The following is a 22,565-nucleotide window of genomic DNA, read 5'->3' on the forward strand; positions in this document are numbered from 1 at the left end:
AACCCACAAGGAGCTAAAGGTAAGATCAATATTCTCTCAAGTCCTATCTGCCACTGATACGACTCGACGTACACCGAACGTTTGCTTCCAACTAGAAACGAGAAATAAAACTACATTGTGGGTATGAAGAGGATAACTTTGCATGATATCGGAGAGCTAAAATATAAAAGTAGGTGCTGTTATCATAAAGTTATAATATATTACTAAATATTATAAATAGCGAGTGTGGAATAATGATGGATCGGTGTGCGGAATTGTCCTAGGCAATTGTTAACAAGACCGGTAGTCGTCATTGCAATTTCATATGAGGGAGAGGCATAAGCTAACATACTTTCTCTTCTTGGATCATATGCACTTATGATTGGAACTCTAGCAAGCATCCGCAACTACTAAAGATCATTAAGGTAAAACCATACCATAGCATTAAAGCATCAAGTCCCCTTTATCCCATACACAACAATCCCCTTACTCGGGTTTATGCTTCTGTCACTCAAGCAACCCACTATAAACGAATCATGAACGTATTGCAACACCCTACAACGGGAATCCCTCACGCTTGCGCGACACGGAGGGCACAATAGGACAGCGCCAAAATAAAACATACAACTCGTACAATCTAGATCATCAATCAACCCAAAGACAAAGGATATCTACTCAAAACATCATAGGACGGTAACACATCATTGGATCATAATATGTGGCATAAAGCACCATGTTCAAGTAGGGATTACAGCAGGGTGCGGGAGAGTGGACCGCGTAAAAGAGATGAGGATGGTGATGATGATGGTGATGTTGATGAAGACGACCACCGCGGCGATGATTCCCCTCCCGATGGCACTCCGGCGCCACCGAGAGAGAGGAGGAGAGGTTCTCCCCCTTGTGCTTCCTCCTCCATGGCCTCCCCCCTAGATGGGGAGAGGTTCTCCCTCTGGCCTTAGCCTTCATGGCGATGATGGCCCCTCCGGGATCCTCCTCCATGGCCTCCGATGATGATGGCCCCCTCCGGCAGGGTGCCAGAGAGGGCCTAGATTGATTTCTTGTGGCTACAAAGGCTTGCGGTGGTGAAACTTCCGATCTAGGTTATTTTCTAGGGGTTTCTGTATTTATAGGAATTTTTGGCGTTGGTTTCACGTCAGGGGGGGGGTCTCCAAGTCGTCCACGAGATAGGGGGGCGCGCCCAGGGGGTAGGGCGCGCCCTCCACCCTCATGGACGGCTTGGGACTCCTCTGGTCCATCTCCGATGCTCCGTGGGCTTCTTCTGGTCCATAAAAAATCGTCAAAAATTGGCACGTTAATTGGACTCCGTTTGGTATTCCTTTTCTATAAAACTAAATAACAAGGAAAAACAGAAACTGGCACTGGGCTCTAGGTTAATAGGTTAGTCCCAAAAATCATATAAAATAGCATATAAATGCATATAAAACATCTAAGATGGATAATATAATAGCATGAGTACTTCATAAATTATAGATATGTTGGAGACGTATCAGTATCCCCAAGCTTAATTCCTGCTCGTCCTCGAGTAGGTAAATGATAAAAGAAATAATTTATGAAGTGTGAATGCTAGCAGGTGCACAAGTTTGATCAATGATAATTTCAATCACCTTTTCTAGCATCATTTTATGTCATAACAGTAGCTCATCTCATAAAACTTTTCATGATCAAGTAACAAGCTATTCACATGTTAAAGTATAGATCATAAACTTTCTTGAAAACTAACAAACCGTGCTCTTAGTCATCAAACAATTGCAATTCATCTTATTTTCGGGAAGGGTCTATGTAAGAGCTTTGATTCAGCAAACTCCACATACTCAACTATCATTTAATCTTTCACAATTGCTAACACTCATGTGATATTTATGGGTTCAAAGTTTCAATCGGACACAGAGAAAGATAGGGGCTTATAGTTTTGCCTCCCAACCTTCTACCTCAAGGGTAATGTCAACAATAATACTTTATGAAAACCCTAGTGGATATATATATATATCTGGATCGCTCCAACACAAAGTGCTTGCCAAAGGAAAAAGTGTAAAAAGGAAAGGTGATGATCACCAAGACTCTTGTATAAGGGTAGAAGATAAAAGTAAAAGATAGGCCCTTCGCAGAGGGAAGCAGAGGTTGCCATGCGCTTTTATGGTTGGATGCACAAAATCTTAATGCAGAAGAACGTCACTTTATATTGCCGCTCGTGATAAAGACCTTTATTATGCAGTCCGTTGCTTTTATTTCTTCCCTATCAGAAGTTCGTATAAAGCTTATTTTCTTTGGACTAATATATCATACATATTTAAGGAGCAATTTTTTATTGCATGCACGGATGACAACTTACTTGAAGGATCTTACTCAATCCATAGGTAGGTATGGTGGACTCTTATGGCAAAACTGGGTAAGGGATGTGTGGAAGCACAAGTAGTATTTCTACTTGGTGCAAAGAATTTGGCTAGCATGAGAGGTAAAGGCAAGATCAACATGTTGGATGATCCAAGACAATATAACGTTTCGGATATAGGAAAACATAAGCATTAAGTTGTCTTCCTTGTCCAACGTCAACTTTTTAGCATGTCATATTTTAATGAGTGGTCACAATTACAAAAGATGTCTACGATAGTATACTTATATGTGAAATCTCTCTTCCTTCAATATTCTTTCATGAATTGTTCAAGTGACCAATTCTGCGTTTGCAAACTTTCAATAAGTTTACTACCTATACTTATTCTGTGTGAAGTCATTACTCCCCATGGTATAAGCATATGAAACATATATAAATTCAGATTTATGATATTCAATTCATTCAACCATTTACTCATAGGATATACGTGAAGCACGTGAGTAAATGACAAACTACTCCAAAAGATATAAGTGAAGAACACTAAGTAGTCAAATAATTAACTAGCCATGGGAGGATTCTTTTTCATTCAAGATTTCAGATCCAATGATTTTATTCAAACAGCAAGTAAAAGTGAAAATACGCTCCAAGCAAAACACATATCATGTGACGAATAAAAATATAGCTCCGAGTAAGGTATACCGATAGTTTTGAAGACGAAAGAGGGGATGCCTTCCGGGGCATCCCCAAGCTTAGGCGCTTGAGTCTTACTTGAATATTACCTTGGGGTGCCTTGTGCATCCCCAAGCTTAGGGTCTTTCCACTCCTTATTCTCCTCATATCGATATCTCACCCAAAGCTTGAAAACTTCAATCACGCAAAACTTAACGGAACTTCGTGAGATAGGTTAGTATGATAAAGAGTAAACCATTCACTTTGGTACTGTAAAATACAAGGTTCATAATTGTTCTCACACAATTACTACTGTACCATATCATTTCTACAATTTATATTGAGAAATATAAGCCATAGAAACTAGAAAACAAGCAAACTATGCAATGAAAACAGAATCTGTCAGAAACAGAACAGTCTTTAATGATTTCAATATAAACCATACTTCTACTACTCCAAAAATTATGAAATAAATTGGTGGAAGTGAGGAATTTTTCTATTAATCTTTTGCAACAAGAATCGGCTCAAAATCACTCTTCTGTAAAACATGACAGCTAATCTTGTGAGCACAAAGTTTCTGTTTTTTACAGCAAGATCACATTAACTTTCATCCAAGTCCTCCCAAAGGTCTTACTTGGCACTTTATTGTAACAAAAGCTATAAAACATGATTACTACAGTAGATTAATCATGTAAACACACAAAAACAGTAAGGGTAAATATTGGGTTGTCTCCCAACAAGCGCTTTTCTTTAATGCCTTTTAGCTAGGTATGATGATTTCAATGATGCTCACATAAAAGATAAGAATTGAAACATAAAGAGAGCATCATGAAGAATCTGACTAGCACATTTAAATCTAACCCACTTCTTATTCCTAGGGATTTTGGGAGCACACAAGTTATAGGAACAACAATCAACTAGCATAGGAAGGCAAAACAAGTATAACTTCAAAACTTTAAGCACATAGAGAGGAAACTTGATATTATTGCAACTCCCACAAGCATGTATTCCTCCCTCATAATAATTTTTAGTAGCATCATGAATGATTTCAACAATATAACCATCATATAAAGCATTCTTTTCATGATATAAAAGCATAGAAATTTTACTACTCTCCACATAAGCAAAATTCTTCCCATTCGGAATAGTGGGAGCAAACTCAACAAAATAACTGTCATGTGAGGCATAATCCAACTGAAAATTAAAATCATGATGACAAGGTTCATGGTTAACATTATTCTTTATAGCATACATGTCATCACAATAGTCATAAGAGATAGCAACTTTGTTCTCATAATCAATTGGAACCTCTTCCGAAATAGTGGAATAATTACTAACTAAAGTTGACACTCTTCCAAATCCACTTTCATAAATATCACACTAAGATTCAACACCCTCCAAAATAGTGGGATCACTAATTCCTAAAGTTGACACTCTTCCAAACCCACTTTATATGATAGTATTATTCATACTCCAAAATATATAAGTGAAGCACAAAGAGCATTCTATAAGATCATACTCAAAAGACATAAGTGAAGCACATGAAGCAATCTATAAATCAATGAAGGGCTATCTCATACTAGCATGGTTCTTAAAGAAAAATAAAAAACACAAAGGACACAAATCATGTGAACAAAACAAAAACCGAGGTATACCGATAATTGTCGAAGAAGAATGATGGGATGCCAACCGGGGCATCCCCAAGCTTAGATGCTTGAGTATCCTTGGAATATTTACTTGGGGTGCCTTGGGCATCCCCAAGCTTGAACGCTTGCCTCTCTTTATTCTTCTCACATCGGTAACTCCTCGTTCTTCGAACACTTTATCCACAAAAACTTAACAAAAACTTTGTGAGATCCGTTAGTATACTAAAGCAAATCACTACCTTTAGGTACTGTTGAAAACTCATTCCAATTTCGTATTAGAACTTTATCTACTGTATTCCAACTTCACCATGGTTCATACCCCCGGATAATACCCATAGATTCATAAAAATAAGCGATCAACACATAGAAAACAGAATCTGTCAAAAACAGGACAGTCTGTAGTAATCTGGAAGTTTAGTAAACTTCTGTAACTTCATTTTTTTTTTTAAATATGAAAATTTAAAAAATTTGTACATAAGTAATGTGCAAAAAGTTTCAGACCCATTTGACTTTCCAGTAAAATAAATAAATTCACGCGCTACAGCCAAAGTTTCTGTTTTTGTACTGCACAAAGTAAACAAGCAATCTAATCATCCTAAAACCAAAGCTTGGCACATTATTTTTATAATACAATGGATATATACAAGGGGATAATTATTTTCAGAGAAAATCCCATAAATTTTTTTACATTGTTTCCAGGAGCATGAACACTAGTGCTCAAGGTCGACCCTCACTTCTTCAATGCATAATCTTCCAACACTTATCTTATTGAAAAACTTTTTAGGCATGAGAGGCAAGTATTTTTTTGTATTTTCATTCTTTTAATTTTTTTTGTATGTTTCACCCAGAACTAAACAAAAACAAAAAGGTAAAACAAAATCTACTTAGTGAAGAAAGCAAACAAGCACACACGAGAATATCAACCCCACACTATTGCTCCCCGGCAACGGCGCCAGAAAAGAGCTTGGTAATCCCCAAGTGCAGGGAATCATCGTAGCAATTCCCAAAGGTGGAAGTGATAAGTATGTAGTGCCAAACCCACAAGGAGCTAAAGGTAAGATCAATATTCTCTCAAGTCCTATCTGCCACTGATACGACTCTACGTACACCGAACGTTTGCTTCCAACTAGAAACGAGAAATAAACTACGTTGTGGGTATGAAGAGGATAACTTTGCATGATATCGGAGAGCTAAAATATAAAAGTAGGTGTTGTTATCATAAATATAAAATATATTACTAAATATTATAAATAGCGAGTGTGGAATAATGATGGATCGGTGTGCGGAATTGTCCTAGGCAATTGTTAACAAGACCGGTAGTCGTCATTGCATTTTCATATGAGGGAGAGGCATAAGCTAACATACTTTCTCTTCTTGGATCATATGCACTGATGACTGGAACTCTAGCAAGCATCTGTAACTACTAAAGATCATTAAGGTAAAACCCAACCATAGCATTAAAGCATCAAGTCCCCTTTATCCCATACGCAACAATCCCCTTACTCGGGGTTTATGCTTCTGTCATTCAAGCAACCCACTATAAACGAATCATTAACGTATTGCAACACCCTACAGCGGGAATCCCTCACGCTTGCGCGACACGGAGGGCACAATAGGACAACACCAAAATAAAACATACAACTTGTACCAATCTAGATCATCAATCAACCCAAAGACAAAGGATATCTACTCAAAACATCATAGGATGGCAACACGTCATTGGATCATAATATGTGGCATAAAGCACCATGTTCAAGTAGGGATTACAGCGGGGTGCGGGAGAGTGGACCGCGTAAAAGAGATGAGGATGGTGATGATGATGGTGATGTTGATGAAGACGATCACCGCCGCGATGATTCCCCTCCCGATGGCACTCCGGCGCCACCGAGAGAGAGGAGGAGAGGTTCTTCCCCTTGTGCTTCCTCCTCCATGGCCTCCCCCCTAGATGGGAGAGGTTCTCCCTCTGGTCCTTAGCCTTCATGATAATGATGGCCCCTCCGGGATCCTCCTCCATGGCCTCCGGTGATGATGGCCCCCTCCGGCAGGGTGCTAGAGAGGGCCTAGATTGATTTCTCGTGCCTAGAGAGGCTTGTGGCGGTGAAAGTTCTGATCTAGGTTATTTTCTGGGTGTTTCTGTATTTATAGGAATTTTTGGCGTCGGTTTCACGTCAGGGGGGTCTCCGAATCGTCCACGAGATAGGGGGGCGCGCCCTCCACCCTCGTGGACGGCTCGGGACTCTTCTGGTCCATCTCTGATGCTCCGTGCGCTTCTTCAGGTCCATAAAAAATCGTCAAAAATTGGCACGTCAATTGGACTCCGTTTGGTATTCCTTTTCTATAAAACTCAAAAACAAGGAAAAACAGAAACTGGCACTGGGCTCTAGGTTAATAGGTTAGTCCCAAAAATCATATAAAATAGCATATAAATGCATATAAAACATCTAAGATGGATAATATAATAGCATGAATACTTCATAAATTATAGATACGTTGGAGACGTATCAACAAACAGAGTGTCACTAGTATGCCTCTACTTGACTTGCTCGTTGAATCAAAGATGGTTAAGTTTCCTAGCCATAGACATGAGTTGTCATTTGATTAACGGGATCACATCATTAGAGAATGATGTGATTGACTTGACCCATTCCGTGAGCTTAGCACTTGATCGTTTAGTATGTTGCTATTGCTTTCTTCATGACTTATACATGTTCCTATGACTATGAGATTATGCAACTCCCGAACACCGGAGGAACACTTTGTGTGCTACCAAACGTCACAACGTAACTGGGTGATTATAAAGGTGCTCTACAGGTGTCTCCGATGGTACTTGTTGAGTTGGCATAGATCGAGATTAGGATTTGTCACTCCGATTGTCGGAGAGGTATCTCTGGGCCCTCTCGGTAATGCACATCACTATAAGCCTAGCAAGAAATGTGACTAATGAGTTAGTTGCGGGATGATGCATTACGGAACGAGTAAAGAGACTTGCCGATAACGAGATTGAACTAGGTATTGAGATACCGATGATCGAATCTCGGGCAAGTAACATACCGATGACAAAGGGAACAACGTATGTTGTTATGCGGTTTGACCGATAAAGATCTTCGTAGAATATGTAGGAACCAATATGAGCATCCAGGTTCCGCTATTGGTTATTGACCGGAGACGTGTCTCGGTCATGTCTACATAGTTCTCGAACCCGTAGGGTCCGCACGCCTAACGTTCGGTGATGATTGGTATTATGATTTTATGTGTTTTGATGTACCGAAGATAGTTCGAAGTCCCGGATGTGATCACGGACATGACGAGGAGTCTCGAAATGGTCGAGACATAAAGATTGATATATTGGACGACTATATTCGGACACCCGAAGTGTTCCGGGGGTTACCGGATAATTATCGGAGTGCCGGGGGTTATCGGAACCCCCGAGGGAACTAATGGGCCAACATGGGCCTTGTGAGAGAGAGAGGAGGGGGCCTTAGGGCTTGCCGCGCGCCCCCCTTGGGAGTCTGAATTGGACAAGGAGGGGGGCGGCGCCCCCTCTTTCCCTCCCTCTCTCCCTCTCCTTCCTTCCCCCTTCCCCCTTCCTAGTTGGACTAGGAAAGGGGGAGTCCTACTCCTACTAGGAGGAGGACTCCCCCCTCTCCTTGGCGCGCCCTAGGCCGGCCGGCCTCCCCCCTTGCTCCTTTATATACGGGGGAAGGGCGGGCACCCTAGAACACACAACAGACATTGATCTTAGCCGTGTGCGGTGCCCCCTCCACCATAATTCACCTCGGCCATATGTTGCAGTGCTTAGGCGAAGCCCTGCCCGGTAGCTTCATCATCACCGTCATCACGCCGTCATGCTGACGAAGCTCTCCCTCGACACTCTGCTGGATCGTGAGTTCGTGAAGTCACCGAGCCGAACGTGTGCAGATCGCGGAGGTGCCGTACTTTCTGTACTAGGATCGGTCGATCGTGAAGACGTACGACTACATCAACCGCGTTATCATAACACTTCTACTTACGGTCTACGAGGGTACGTAGACAACACTCTCCCCTCTCGTTGCTATGCATCACCATGATCTTGTGTGTGCGTAGGATTTTTTTGAAATTACTACGTTCCCCAACAGTGGCATCCGAGCCAGGTTTATGCGTAGATGTTATATTCACGAGTAGAACACAAGTGAGTTGTGGGCGATAATAGTCATACTGCTTACCAGCATGTCATATTTTGATTCGGCGGTATTGTTGGATGAAGCGGCCCGGACTGACATTACGCGTATGCTTACGCGAGACTGGTTCTACCGATGTGCTTCGCACACAGGTGGCTGGCGGGTGTCAGTTTCTCCAACTTTAGTTGAATTGAGTGTGGCTACGCCAGGTCCTTGTTGAAGGTTAAAACATCACATAGTTGACGAAAAATCGTTGTGGTTTTGATGCGTAGGTAAGAACGGTTCTTGCTCAGCCCGTAGCAGCCACGTAAAACTTGCAACAACAAAGTAGAGGACGTCTAACTTGTTTTTGCAGGGCATGTTGTGATGTGATATGGTCAAGACATGATGCTAAATTTTATTGTATGAGATGATCATGTTTTGTAACAGAGTTATCGGCAACTGGCAGGAGCCATATGGTTGTCGCTTTATTGTAGGAAATGCAATCACCATGTAATTGCTTTACTTTATCATTAAGCGGTAGCGATAGTCGTAGAAGCAATAGTTGGCGATACAACAACGATGCTACGATGGAGATCAAGGTGTCGCACCGGTGACGATGGTGATCATGATGGTGCTTTGGAGATGGAGATCAAAGGCACAAGATGATGATGGCCATATCATATCACTTATATTGATTGCGTGTGATGTTTATCCTTTATGCATCTTATTTTGCTTAGTTCGACGGTAGCATTATAAGATGATCTCTCACTAATTTCAAGGTATAAGTGTTCTCGCTGAGTATGCACCGTTGTGAAAGTTCGTCGTGCCGAGACACCACGTGATGATCGGGTGTGATAAGCTCTACATTCACATACAATGGGTGCAAGCCAGTTTTGCACACGCAGAATACTCGGGTTAAACTTGACGAGCCTAGCATATGCAGATATGGCCTCGGAACACTGAGACCGAAAGGTCGAGCGTGAATCATATAGTAGATATGATCAACATAGTGATGTTCACCATTGAAAACTACTCCATCTCATGTGATGATCGGACATGGTTTAGTTGATTTGGATCACGTGATCACTTAGACGATTATAGGGATGTCTATCTAAGTGGGAGTTCTTAAGTAATTTGATTAATTGAACTTTAATTTATCATGAACTTAGTACCTGATAGTATTTTGCATGTCTATGTTGTTGTAGATAGAAGGCATGTGATGTTGTTCCGTTGAATTTTAATGCGTTCCTAGAGAAAGCTAAGTTGAAAGATGATCGTAGCAACTACACGGTTTGGGTCCATAACTTGAGGATTATCCTCATTGCTGCACAGAAGAATTACGTCCTAGAAGCACCGCTAGGTGCCAAACCCGCTGCAGGAGCAACACCAGATGTTATGAACTTCTGGCAAAGCAAAGCTGATGACTACTTGATAGTTCAGTGTGCCATGCTTTACGGCTTAGAACCAGGACTTCAACGACGTTTTGAACGTCATGGAGCATATGAGATGTTCCAGGAGTTGAAGTTAATATTTCAAGCAAATGCCCGGATTGAGAGATATGAAGTTTGCAATAAGTTCTACAGCTGCACGATGGAGGAGAATAGTTCTGTCAGTGAGCATATACTCAAAATGTCTGGGTATTACAATCACTTGATTCAACTGGGAGTTAATCTTCCTGATGATAGTGTCATTGACAGAATTCTTCAATCACTGCCACCAAGCTACAAGAGCTTCATGATGAACTATAATATGCAAGGGATGGATAAGACAATTCCCGAGCTCTTCGCAATGCTAAAGGCTGCGGAGGTAGAAATCAAGAAGGAGCATCAAGTGTTGATGGTCAACAAGACCACCAGTTCAAGAAAAAGGGTAAAGGGAAGAAGGGGAACTTCAAAGAAGAACGGCAAGCAAGTTGCTCCTCAAGTGAAGAAGCCCAAGTCCGGACCTAAGCCTGAGTGCTTCTACTGCAAAGGGACTGGTCACTGGAAGCGGAACTGCCCCAAGTATTTGGCGGATAAGAAGGATGGCAAGGTGAACAAAAGGTATATGTGATATACATGTTATTGATGTGTACCTTACTAATGCTCGCAGTAGTGCCTGGGTATTTGATACTGGTTCTGTTGCTAATATTTGCAACTCGAAACAGGGACTACGGATTAAGCGAAGATTGGCTAAGGACGAGGTGACGATGCGCGTGGGAAATGGTTCCAAAGTCGATGTGATCGCCGTCGGCACCCTACCTCTACATATACCTTCGGGATTAGTTTTAGACCTGAATAATTGTTATTTGGTGCCAGCGTTAGGCATGAACATTATATCTGGATCTTGTTTGACCGAGTCAGTTATTCATTTAAATCAGAGAATAATGGTTGTTCTATTTATATGAGTAATATCTTTTATGGTCATGCACCCTTAAAGAGTGGTCTATTTATGTTGAATCTCGATAGTAGTGACACACATATTCATAATATTGAAGCCAAAAGATGCAGAGTTGATAATGATAGTGCAACTTATTTGTGGCACTGCCGTTTAGGTCATATTGGTGTAAAGCGCATGAAGAAACTTCATTCTGATGGACTTTTGGAATCACTTGATTATGAATCACTTGGTACTTGCGAACCATGCCTCATGGGCAAGATGACTAAAACACCGTTCTCCGGAACAATGGAGCGAGCAACAGATTTGTTGGAAATCATAGATACTGATGTATGTGGTCCGATGAATGTGAAGGCTCGCGGCGGGTATCGTTATTTTCTCACCTTCACATATGATTTGAGCAGATATGGGTATATCTACATGATGAAGCATAAGTCTGAAACATTTGAAAAGTTCAAAGAATTTCAGAGAGAAGTAGAAAATCATCGTAACAATAAAATAAAGTTTCTACGGTCTGATCATGGAGGAGAATATTTGAGTTACGAGTTTGGTCTTCATTAGAAACAATGCGGAATAGTTTCGCAACTCACGCCACCCGGAACACCACAGCGTAATGGTGTGTCCGAACGTCGTAATCATACTTTACTAGATATGGTGCGATCTATGTTGTCTCTTACTGATTTACCGCTATCGTTTTGGGGTTATGCTTTAGAGACGGTTGCATTCACGTTAAATAGGGCACCATCTAAATCCGTTGAGACGACACCTTATGAACTGTGGTTTGGCAAGAAACCAAAGTTGTCGTTTCTTAAAGTTTGGGGCTGCGATGCTTATGTGAAAAAGCTTCAACCTGATAAGCTCGAACCCAAATCGGAGAAATGTGTCTTCATAGCATACCCAAAGGAGACTGTTGGGTACACCTTCTATCACAGATCCGAAGGCAAGACATTCGTTGCTAAGAATGGATCCTTTCTAGAGAAGGAGTTTCTCTCGAAAGAAGTGAGTGGGAGGAAAGTAGAACTTGATGAGGTAACTATACCTGCTCCCTTATTGGAAAGTAGTTCATCACAGAAATCTGTTCCTGTGACTCCTACACCAATTAGTGAGGAAGCTAATGATGATGATCATGTAACTTCAGATCAAGTCACTACCGAACCTCGTAGGTCAACCAGAGTAAGATCCGCACAAGAGTGGTACGGTAATCCTGTTCTGGAGGTCATGTTACTTGACAATGACGAACCTATGAACTATGAGGAAGCGATGATGAGCCCAGATTTCGCAAAATGGCTTGAGGCCATGAAATCTGAGATGGGATCCATGTATGAGAACAAAGTGTGGACTTTGGTTGACTTGCCCGATGATCGGCAAGCCATCGAGAATAAATGGATTTTCAAGAAGAAGACAGACGCTGACGGTAATGTTACTGTCTACAAAGCTCGACTTGTTGCGAAAGGTTTTTGACAAGTTCAAGGAGTTGACTATGATGAGACCTTCTCACCCGTAGCGATGCTTAAGTCCGTCCGAATCATGTTAACAATTGCTGCATTTTATGATTATGAAATTTGGCAAATGGATGTAAAGAATGCATTCCTGAATGGATTTCTGGAAGAAGAGTTGTATATGATGCAACTGTAGGTTTTATCGATCCAAAGGATGCTAACAAAGTGTGCAAGCTCCAGTGATCCATTTATGGACTGGTGCAAGCATCTCGGAGTTGGAATAAACGTTTTGATAGTGTGATCAAAGCATATGGTTTTATACAGACTTTTGGAGAAGTGTATTTACAAGAAAGTGAGTGGGAGCTCTATAGCATTTCTAATATTATATGTGGATGACATATTGTTGATTGGAAATGATATAGAATTTCTGGATATCATAAAAGGATACTTGAACAAGAGTTTTTCAATGAAAGACCTCGGTGAAGCTGCTTATATATTGGGCATCAAGATCTATAGAGATAGATCGAGACGCTTAATTGGACTTTCACAAAGCACATACCTTGATAAAGTTTTGAAGAAGTTCAAAATGGATCAAGCAAAGAAAGGGTTCTTGCCTGTGTTACAAGGTGTGAAATTGAGTCAGACTCAATGCTCGACCACTGCAAAAGATAGAGAGAAAATGAAAGATGTTCCCTATGCTTCAGCCATAGGCTCTATCATGTATGCAATGCTGTGTACCAGACCTGATGTGTGCCTTGCTATTAGTTTAGCAGGTAGGTACCAAAGTAATCCAGGAGTGGATCACTGGACAACGGTCTAGAACATCCTGAAATACCTGAAAAGGACTAAGGATATGTTTCTCATTTATGGAGGTGACAAAGAGCTCGTCGTAGATGGTTACGTCGATGCAAGCTTTGACACTGATCCGGATGACTCTAAGTCACAAACCAGATACGTATTTATATTGAATGGTGGAGCTGTCAGTTGGTGCAGTTCTAAGCAAAGCGTCGTGGCGGGATCTACGTGTGAAGCGGAGTACATAGCTGGTTCGGAAGCAGCAAATGAAGGAGTCTGGATGAAGGAGTTCATATCCGATCTAGGTGTCGTACCTAGTGCATCAGATCCAATGAAAATCTTTTGTGACAATACTGGTGCAATTGCCTTGGCAAAGGAATCCAGATTTCACAAGAGAACCAAGCACATCAAGAGACGCGTCAATTCCATCCGCGATCAAGTCAAGGAGGGAGACATAGAGATTTGCAAGATACATACGGATCTGAATGTTGCAGACCCGTTGACTAAGCCTCTCTCACGAGAAAAACATGATCAGCACCAAGACTGCATGGGTGTTAGAATCATTGCTGTGTAATCCAGATTATTGACTCTAGTGCAAGTGGGAGACTGAAGGAAATATGCCCTAGAGGCAATAATAAAGTTGTTATTTATATTTCCTAATATCATGATAAATGTTTATTATTCATGCTAGAATTGTATTAACCGGAAACTTAGTACATGTGTGAATACATAGACAAACAGAGTGTCACTAGTATGCCTCTACTTGACTAGCTCGTTGAATCAAAGATGGTTAAGTTTCCTAGCCATAGACATGAGTTGTCATTTGATTAACGGGATCACATCATTAGAGAATGATGTGATTGACTTGACCCATTCCGTTAGCTTAGCACTTGATTGTTTAGTATGTCGCTATTGCTTTCTTCATGACTTATACATGTTCCTATGACTATGAGATTATGCAACTTCCGAATACCGGAGGAACACTTTGTGTGCTACCAAACGGCACAACGTGACTGGGTGATTATAAAGGTGCTCTACAGGTGTCTCCGATGGTACTTGTTGAGTTGGCATAGATCGAGATTAGGATTTGTCACTCCGATTGTCGGAGAGGTATCTCTGGGCCCTCTCGGTAATGCACATCACTATAAGCCTTGCAAGCAATGTGACTAATGAGTTAGTTGCGGGATGATGCATTACGGAACAAGTAAAGAGACTTGCCGGTAACGAGATTGAACTAGGTATTGAGATACCGACGATCGAATCTCGGGCAAGTAACATACCGATGACAAAGGGAACAACGCATGTTGTTATGCGGTTTGACTGATAAAGATCTTCGTAGAATATGTAGGAACCAATATGAGCATCCAGGTTCCGCTATTGGTTATTGACCGGAGAGGTGTCTCGGTCATGTCTACATAGTTCTCGAAACCGTAGGGTCCGCACGCTTAACATTCGGTGATGATCGGTATTATGAGTTTATGTGTTTTGATGTACCAAAGATAGTTCGGAGTCCCGGATGTGATCACGGACATGACGAGGAGTCTCGAAATGGTCGAGACATAAAGACTGATATATTGGACGACTATATTCGGACACCGGAAGTGTTCTGGGGGTTACCAGATAATTATCGGAGTGCCGGGGGGTTATCGGAACCCCCGGGGGAACTAATGGGCCAACATGGGCCTTGTGAGAGGGAGAGGAGGGGGCCTTAGGGCTGGCCGCACGCCCCCCTTGGGAGTCCAAATTGATCAAGGAGGGGGGGGGGGCGGCGTCCCCTCTTTCCCTCCCTCTCTCCCTCTCCTTCCTTCCCCCTTCCCCCTTTCTAGTTGGACTAGGAAAGGGGGAGTCCTACTCCTACTAGGAGGACTCCCCCCTCTCCTTGGTGCGCCCTAGGCCGGCCGGCCTCCCCCCTTGCTCCTTTATATACGGGGGTAGGGGCACCCTAGAACACACAACAGGCATTGATCGTAGCCGTGTGCGGTGCCCCCCTCCACATAATCCACCTCGGTCATATCGTTGCAGTGCTTAGGTGAAGTCCTGCGCCGGTAGCTTCATCTTCACCGTCATCACGCCGTCGTGCTGATGAAGCTCTCCCTGGATACTCTGCTGGATCGTGAGTTCGTGGGACGTCACCGAGCCGAACAGGTGCAGATCGCGGGGGTGCCGTACTTTCGGTACTAGGATCGGTCAATCGTGAAGACGTACGACTACATCAACCACGTTCTCATAACGCTTCCATTTACGGTCTACGAGGGTACATAGACAACACTCTCCCCTCTCGTTTCTATGCATCACCATGATCTTGCATGTGCGTAGGAATTTTTTGAAATTACTACGTTCCCCAACAGGAACTTGGGCAGGAGCACTTTTGCCCTCCAGCGGAGCGATTCCGCCGGGGGAACCTCCCTCCCAGAGGGGGAAATCATCGTCATCATCATCACCAACAACTCTCCCATCTTGGGGAGGGCAATCTCCATCAACATCTTCAACAACACCATGTCATCTCAAACCCTAGTTCATCTCGTGTATTCAATCTTGTTACCGGAACTATAGATTGGTGCTTGTGGGTGACTAGTAGTGTTGATTACATCTTGTAGTTGATTACTATATGGTTTATTTGGTGGAAGATTATATGTTCAGATCCATTATGCTATTTAATACTCCTCTGATCATGAACATGTTTATCATTTGTGAGTAGGTACTTTTGTTCTTGAGGTCACGAGAGAAATCATGTTGCAATTAATCATGTGAACTTGATATGTGTTCGATATTTTGAAAGTATGTATGTTGTTATTCCCTTAGTGGTGTCATGTGAACGTAGACTACATGACACTTCACCATATTTGGGCCAAAGGGAATGCATTGTGGAGTAGCAATTAGATGATGGGTTGCGAGAGTGACAGAAGCTTAAACCCCAGTTTATGCGCTATTTCGTAAGGGACCAATTGGATCCAAAAGTTTAATGCTATGGTTAGAATTTATTCTTAATACTTTTCTCGTAGTTGCGGATGCTTGCGGGAGGGTTAATCATAAGTAGGAGGTTTGTTCAAGTAAGAACAGCACCTAAGCACCGGTCCACCCACATATCAAATTATCAAAGTAGCGAACACAAATCAAACCAACATGACGAAAGTGACTAGATGAAATTCCCGTGTACCCTCAAGAACGCTTTGCTTATCATAAGAAACCGTTTTGACCTATCCTTTGCCTTAAAAGGATTGGGCTATGATACGTCTCCAACACATCTATAATTTTTCATTGTTCCATGCTATTATATTATCCATCTAGGATGTTTTATATGCATTTATATGCTATTTTATATGATTTTTGGGACTAACCTATTAACCTAGAGCCCAGTGCCAGTTTCTGTTTTTTTTCCTTGTTTTTGAGTTTTACAAAAAAGGAATACCAAATAGAGTCCAATTAACGTGCCAATTCTTGATGATTTTTTATGGACCAAAAGAAGCCCCCGGAGTAAAAGAGTTGGGCCAGAAGAGTCCCAAGCCATCCACGAGGGTGGAGGGCGCGCCCTACCCCCTGGGTGCGCCCCCTATCTCGTGGATGACTCGGAGACCCCCTTGACGTGAGACCGACGCCAAAAATTCATATAAATACAGAAACCCCCAGAAAGAAACCTAGATCGGGAGTTCCGCTGCCGCAAGCCTCTGTAGCCACCAAAAACCAATCGGGACCCTGTTTCGGCACCCTACCGGAGGGGGGATCCATCACTGGTGGCCATCTTCATCATCCCGGCACTCTCTGGGAGTAGTTCAACCTTGGGGCTGAGGGTATGTACCGGTAGCTATGTGTTTGATCTCTCTCTCTCTCTCTCTCTCGTGTTCTTGATTTGGCACGATCTTGATGTACCGCGAGCTTTTCTATTATAGTTGGATCTTATGATGTTTCTCCCCCTCTATTCTCTTGTAATGGATTGAGTTTTCCCTTTGAAGTTATCTTATCGGATTGAGTCTTTAAGGATTTGAGAGCACTTGATGTATGTCTTGCGTGGGATACCCGTGGTGACAATGGGGTATTTTATTGATCCACTTTATGTATGTTTTGGTGATCAACTTGTGGGTTCCGTGACCTTGGGAATCTATGCATAGGGGTTGGCATGCGTTTTTGTCTTGACTCTCCGGTAGAAACTTTGGGGCACTCTTTGAAGTTCTTTGTGTTGGTTGAATAGATGAATTTGAGATTGTGTGATGCATATCATATAATCATACCCACGGGTACTTGAGGTGACATTGGAGTATCTAGGTGACATTAGGGTTTTGGTTGATATGTGTCTTAAGGTGTTATCACTACAAAAAAATACACTTCCATGATGATACGTGTTTGTCACACTAGGTCATGTTTTCTGTCATGCATGTACATCCATGACAATTTCATGACAGAATCAAGATAGTCATACATGTGCTGTCGTAGAAGTGTTCCAAGACATTACGAAAATTATCATCACCGAAGTGTCCACTTCCATGACGATAAATGTCGCGTCATGGAAGTGCTTTCGTCAAGGGTGACCGACACGTGGCATCCACCGTAATGGGTCGCCGTTAAGCTAACGGGTCCGGTTTTGGATCCGATAACCCGCTAACAGCCCAGACCAATGATGATTTTCCACGTGTAAAATTTTCATTGGCCGGAGGAAACAGTATTGGCTCACCGTTGGGACAGATGTCATCCATTCATTGGACAGGAGGCGCCTATGATACGTCAACACGTGGCACGGCCCAACAGAGGCCCATATAGGTTAAAAAGGACGACCCAGTCAAAGGCCTGTAGTACTTACTCAGGTACTAGTGGGCCAGCCCAATAACGGCCTGTTTAATAAAGGCCCATTTATGGCCCGAAGCCAGATCAGGCCCATTAATTGTTCGCCGAATATTTGGGCCCAATTACAGCCCAGTGACTTTCGGCCTGTTAGAGGCCTGATGTAGACATGGGCCCATTTTAGCCCGGTGTGTCTTTCGACCTGGGATTGACCCGTGCTGCCCATGGGCCATATATGGTCCGACGCGACATCCAGCCCACTAACGGCCTGTGATAAAGGTGGCAACAGTTCAGCCTAACGTGACTTTGGGTCTGTTAAAGGCATGTCGTATAATTCGGCTTGTTGATTCCTGTACAAAGCTTTCGGCGTGTTAAAGGCCCATGATATCAGTGGGCCAACTAAGGCCCAAGATATGTTTCGGCCTGGTAACGACCCGTCATATAACTGGGCCGAAAAAGGCCCGGTTTACCCTTCAGCCTGCTGAAGGCCCATCGACGACTAGTGAAAATTGAGGCCCAACATGCATTTCGGCCTGCTAAAGGCCCATGGTTTCTTCTGGGCCGTAACAGGCCAGCAGAATATTCAGCCTGTTAATGGCCCAACTCTACATGGGCCAAACTAAACGCTGGGTCCACAAAAGGCCCAACTAAAATTTGGGCCGAATATAGGCCGGAGTACGTTGTGGGCCTGGCGCAAAGTGTGAAGGTCCCGATGGCCATTCGGGCCCAAGAAAGATGCAGGATGGCCCAATTGTGGCCCGCTAAAAACCAGGCCCGTTAGAGGCGAATGTTTTGGCCCGGTCGACTACATCAGATTTTTTTCAGATAGTGAATGATGGCAGTAACTAGTAGGAATTAAGAACAAACCTACTCTATACAAAAAAGAAATTACGGCATAGTAACTTAGAATAAACCTACACTATAAAATAAAGGATTTATGGTATATTACATCCACTGGGCATCGAAGTTCGCCACCAGTGATCATAAAGCGCAACGAAGAAGCAGATTACAAAAACTGGGCTCTATTGCAGCGTAAAATAATACTAAACCGAGACCACTTCCAAGACAGTTCAAGAAAGGTTAGGCTTGCGCGGGAACTGCTGCGCAAGCTGCTAAGCAAGGCTGTGAGACCGGCCTAGCATGTCGGTCATAGCTTCTAGGTGTAGCTGTTTAGCAATGAGGTTCTCATTGGTGTTCTCCGCAATCTTTCTTAGAGATAGGACTTCAAGTCGAAGTTGAGTTGCAGAATGCCTTTCTACTAGAACTTGGGACTGAAGAAGTCGAACTGATTCAGACAATGAATTCTGTGAGCTTGTCTGACTGCTAGTCTCAAGTAACTTGAACACTGCATCAAGACAAGACTTTGGGGTTGTCACGCTATCTTCAAGATGTTTTGCCTTCTTTGCTGCAATATATTTTGGGTTTGTCTCACAGCCTTCAGCAGACTTGTTCATGCCATCAGGCATATCACCCTGAAACAAGCAGAGAGATGACAGGTTTTGCACGTGTATAAACAAAGATGATAATTGTGCTGTCAATTCCATCCAATTTGAAATTAGAAAATAAAGAGTAAGTTCAAAATATCAATAGCATAATTTGGCATTGTTCATAATGCGGGGAGCTTCCCCACACTACTGGATTACCATGTCAACATAACAAGCATAGATGAAGGGCAAAGACAATCATTGTATCTATTTTTGTTAATGTGCATGGGATGTTGTTCATATCATCAGCCACATCAGTAAGATAAAATAGGAGTTGACAAGGTGCAAATGTGGGCTACTTCACCACACACTGGATTATAGATCCACAAAAACAAGCATACATATAGGGAGTATTGAGTAATGTGCATGGTATTAATAAGGAATTTGGTTTTACAAGTAAAACTTGGAACTTACGGTTCTTGCGAACATGCATTTTGATAGAAACAACAAACTAAACAGCAGTAAACGATAGGGAGTATGAGCAAATTAAACAGCAGTTGAGGATAAAGGCTTTAGAAGGACTAACTTACATTAACAGTTAACACTGGCTTTATAATGCCCTTCTCCATGTCAAGGGAAGGATAGCTCAAGAATTTCAGCACATAATCTTCTTCATAAGCATTGCCTGTACTCTACATTTTGTAGAGAGTAATTATAGATATGATAATACTGGAAGGGATAGAGGATAATGAAGATAAGATGCATATTGATGCTACATAATCAACTACCAATACCTGGAAGTACAAGCGTTACAGGACAAAATGTACTGACAAGAGCAATGGGCTACACTTCTGCACTGGCATTGTCTGTGTATTCAACTTTTTGGTAGATTAAATATAGATCTGATATTTTTTAGTAAATGGTGGGCGAGGGAGATAAGATGCAGAATGCTACACAATGAACCAATCCCTCTTCCCATAATACAAGAGTGTTTTGAACACTGGTGTACTGTACAAAATGTTCTTATATTATGGGACGGAGGGAGTAGCTGTTAATGTAAGTACAGTGATAGACGACGTTCAGTCCTTGCAAGAGGACTGCAGAGCTAAACCTCTTCAAAATCATTGGGTTGATTCTAAATTTATGTAAGAGTCCATACGGATCTTATAATGTCCACCAAATGGACGATAACGAGGCTAACTTGTGCAGTGATGCTACATAATCAAACAGCTATGAAAGTAAGTATGGTCATACAGGGCAAGAGGTACTCACAAGATCAATGCACTGTGCAGTATAGTTGCGAGATTCTGTGGTCCCTTGAGAATGAGTGTTCTTCTGCTAACAGTTTTCGTACAAGTGAGACGTTAAGGCAAATGTAGAAATGTAGTTCAAATTGTGATGTGATACCATAGACAGTACCTTACGCTGCAGACGAGACCAATGTGTAACAAGATTATTCCAGTCACTGTCTGATAAATGTAGCACCGGAGACTTTACAGAAATTTCGTTTAGAGGCTTGCCATCGAAGTGCGCTTGCCTTAGGTAGGAACGATACTTCATCAACAAGTGCTTGAAAAGTGCAACCAACCCTTGCTTGTCTTGACAATCCAGTTTGGCCCTCGCCTATTTAAAAGAATGAAATCTCGTGTCTTCTGTCAGCAAAAACATATGCATTAATTACCATGAATAACATTAGTACATCACTTACGCGTAAGTTGTGGAGGAAGACTGGAAATTGTTTTGTGTCTGTGGTATAATCTTTCCATGAAGGAAAGATGCGCACAAAGTTCCTGACAACAATATAAGCTTCGTCTTCTAAACTGGGAAGAAATGGAACAGGGGTCCTATTTGCTGCAATTAGGGCTCTCTCTAGTTCGAAAAGGGATTTGGCAACTGGATTTGGTGTACACTTTGCTTTAATGGGGGTTTCGCGTCGTAGAGCTGGTGCTATGTCAACTGGCATCATCATACTGGTTGCCGCAGTTGGGGTCTGCTGAGTAGGGGCATCAGAAATGACCAGTGTAGTAGGGCTAGAGTTGGGGTATTTTGTGGGTCAGGTGATATTGCAACTACACCTAATGGGCTATTTGATTCATCGGGTGTCACTACCTTTTCCAAATACTTTCCTCGTGCTCCTCCGTAATCAGCAATCGCCCTCTTCCTTTTGAACGTCTGATACACAAGAACAAAATTTCAATGGATAAATATGGTATGATGACAGATGGAATATGTACTGAAAATGGATAGGCAGGGCGTATTCACATACACGATGTGTAAACTAAGCTAATGGCAATGCAACAAAGTAGAAGCAATGCAAAGCATCAATTGCAAGATATGTGCGACCAATATAACCTTGGAAAGTTAGAGCAAGCACCTTGATGGCCGAATAAGATAGGGCATCTGCCTCTGACTCCTCCACTAGGGAGCTACATTGACTTAGGTCTCCCTCTAGCTCAGAATCACTGTTAGGATCATATTCTGAGCATGAATCTGTAGGTGGAGAGCGTTTGCATTGCATTGCATCCAGACTTGATTTCAGTCCCTTAATGCCAAGTTTGACAGGCATGGCATTGTGCTGCTTGATTCTTTTCATGCGCGCAAGCTCATAATCATTATGATGTTGTTCAGAATCTGAGATTCATGAAAACATAAAAAGTAGTCAGATTATCTATGCAATGCATTGCGGATTCAACTCGAAGTGTGTCTCCCTATAAACCCCTGCATATGGAAAGTTCACCCCCAACCGTGCTGACCAGACCACACCAAAATACAAACCTCTTATGTCTCTATAACAAGCAGACACACATTTCAAAACTGAAGTAGGAACATTAGAATCATATCAAATTCGTATTTGAACAAATAATCTAAGGAATTATGAGCGGCATAATGTTTAGCTTCAAGGGTGGAGTGCTGGTAGTGCGATGCATAGCAAGTAGGCAGATTGTATTCCACGTAAAATATTGTATGTAAAAGCT

The sequence above is a fragment of the Triticum aestivum genome, chromosome 7D, assembly GCF_018294505.1.
Source record: "Triticum aestivum cultivar Chinese Spring chromosome 7D, IWGSC CS RefSeq v2.1, whole genome shotgun sequence".
NCBI lineage: Eukaryota > Viridiplantae > Streptophyta > Magnoliopsida > Poales > Poaceae > Triticum > Triticum aestivum.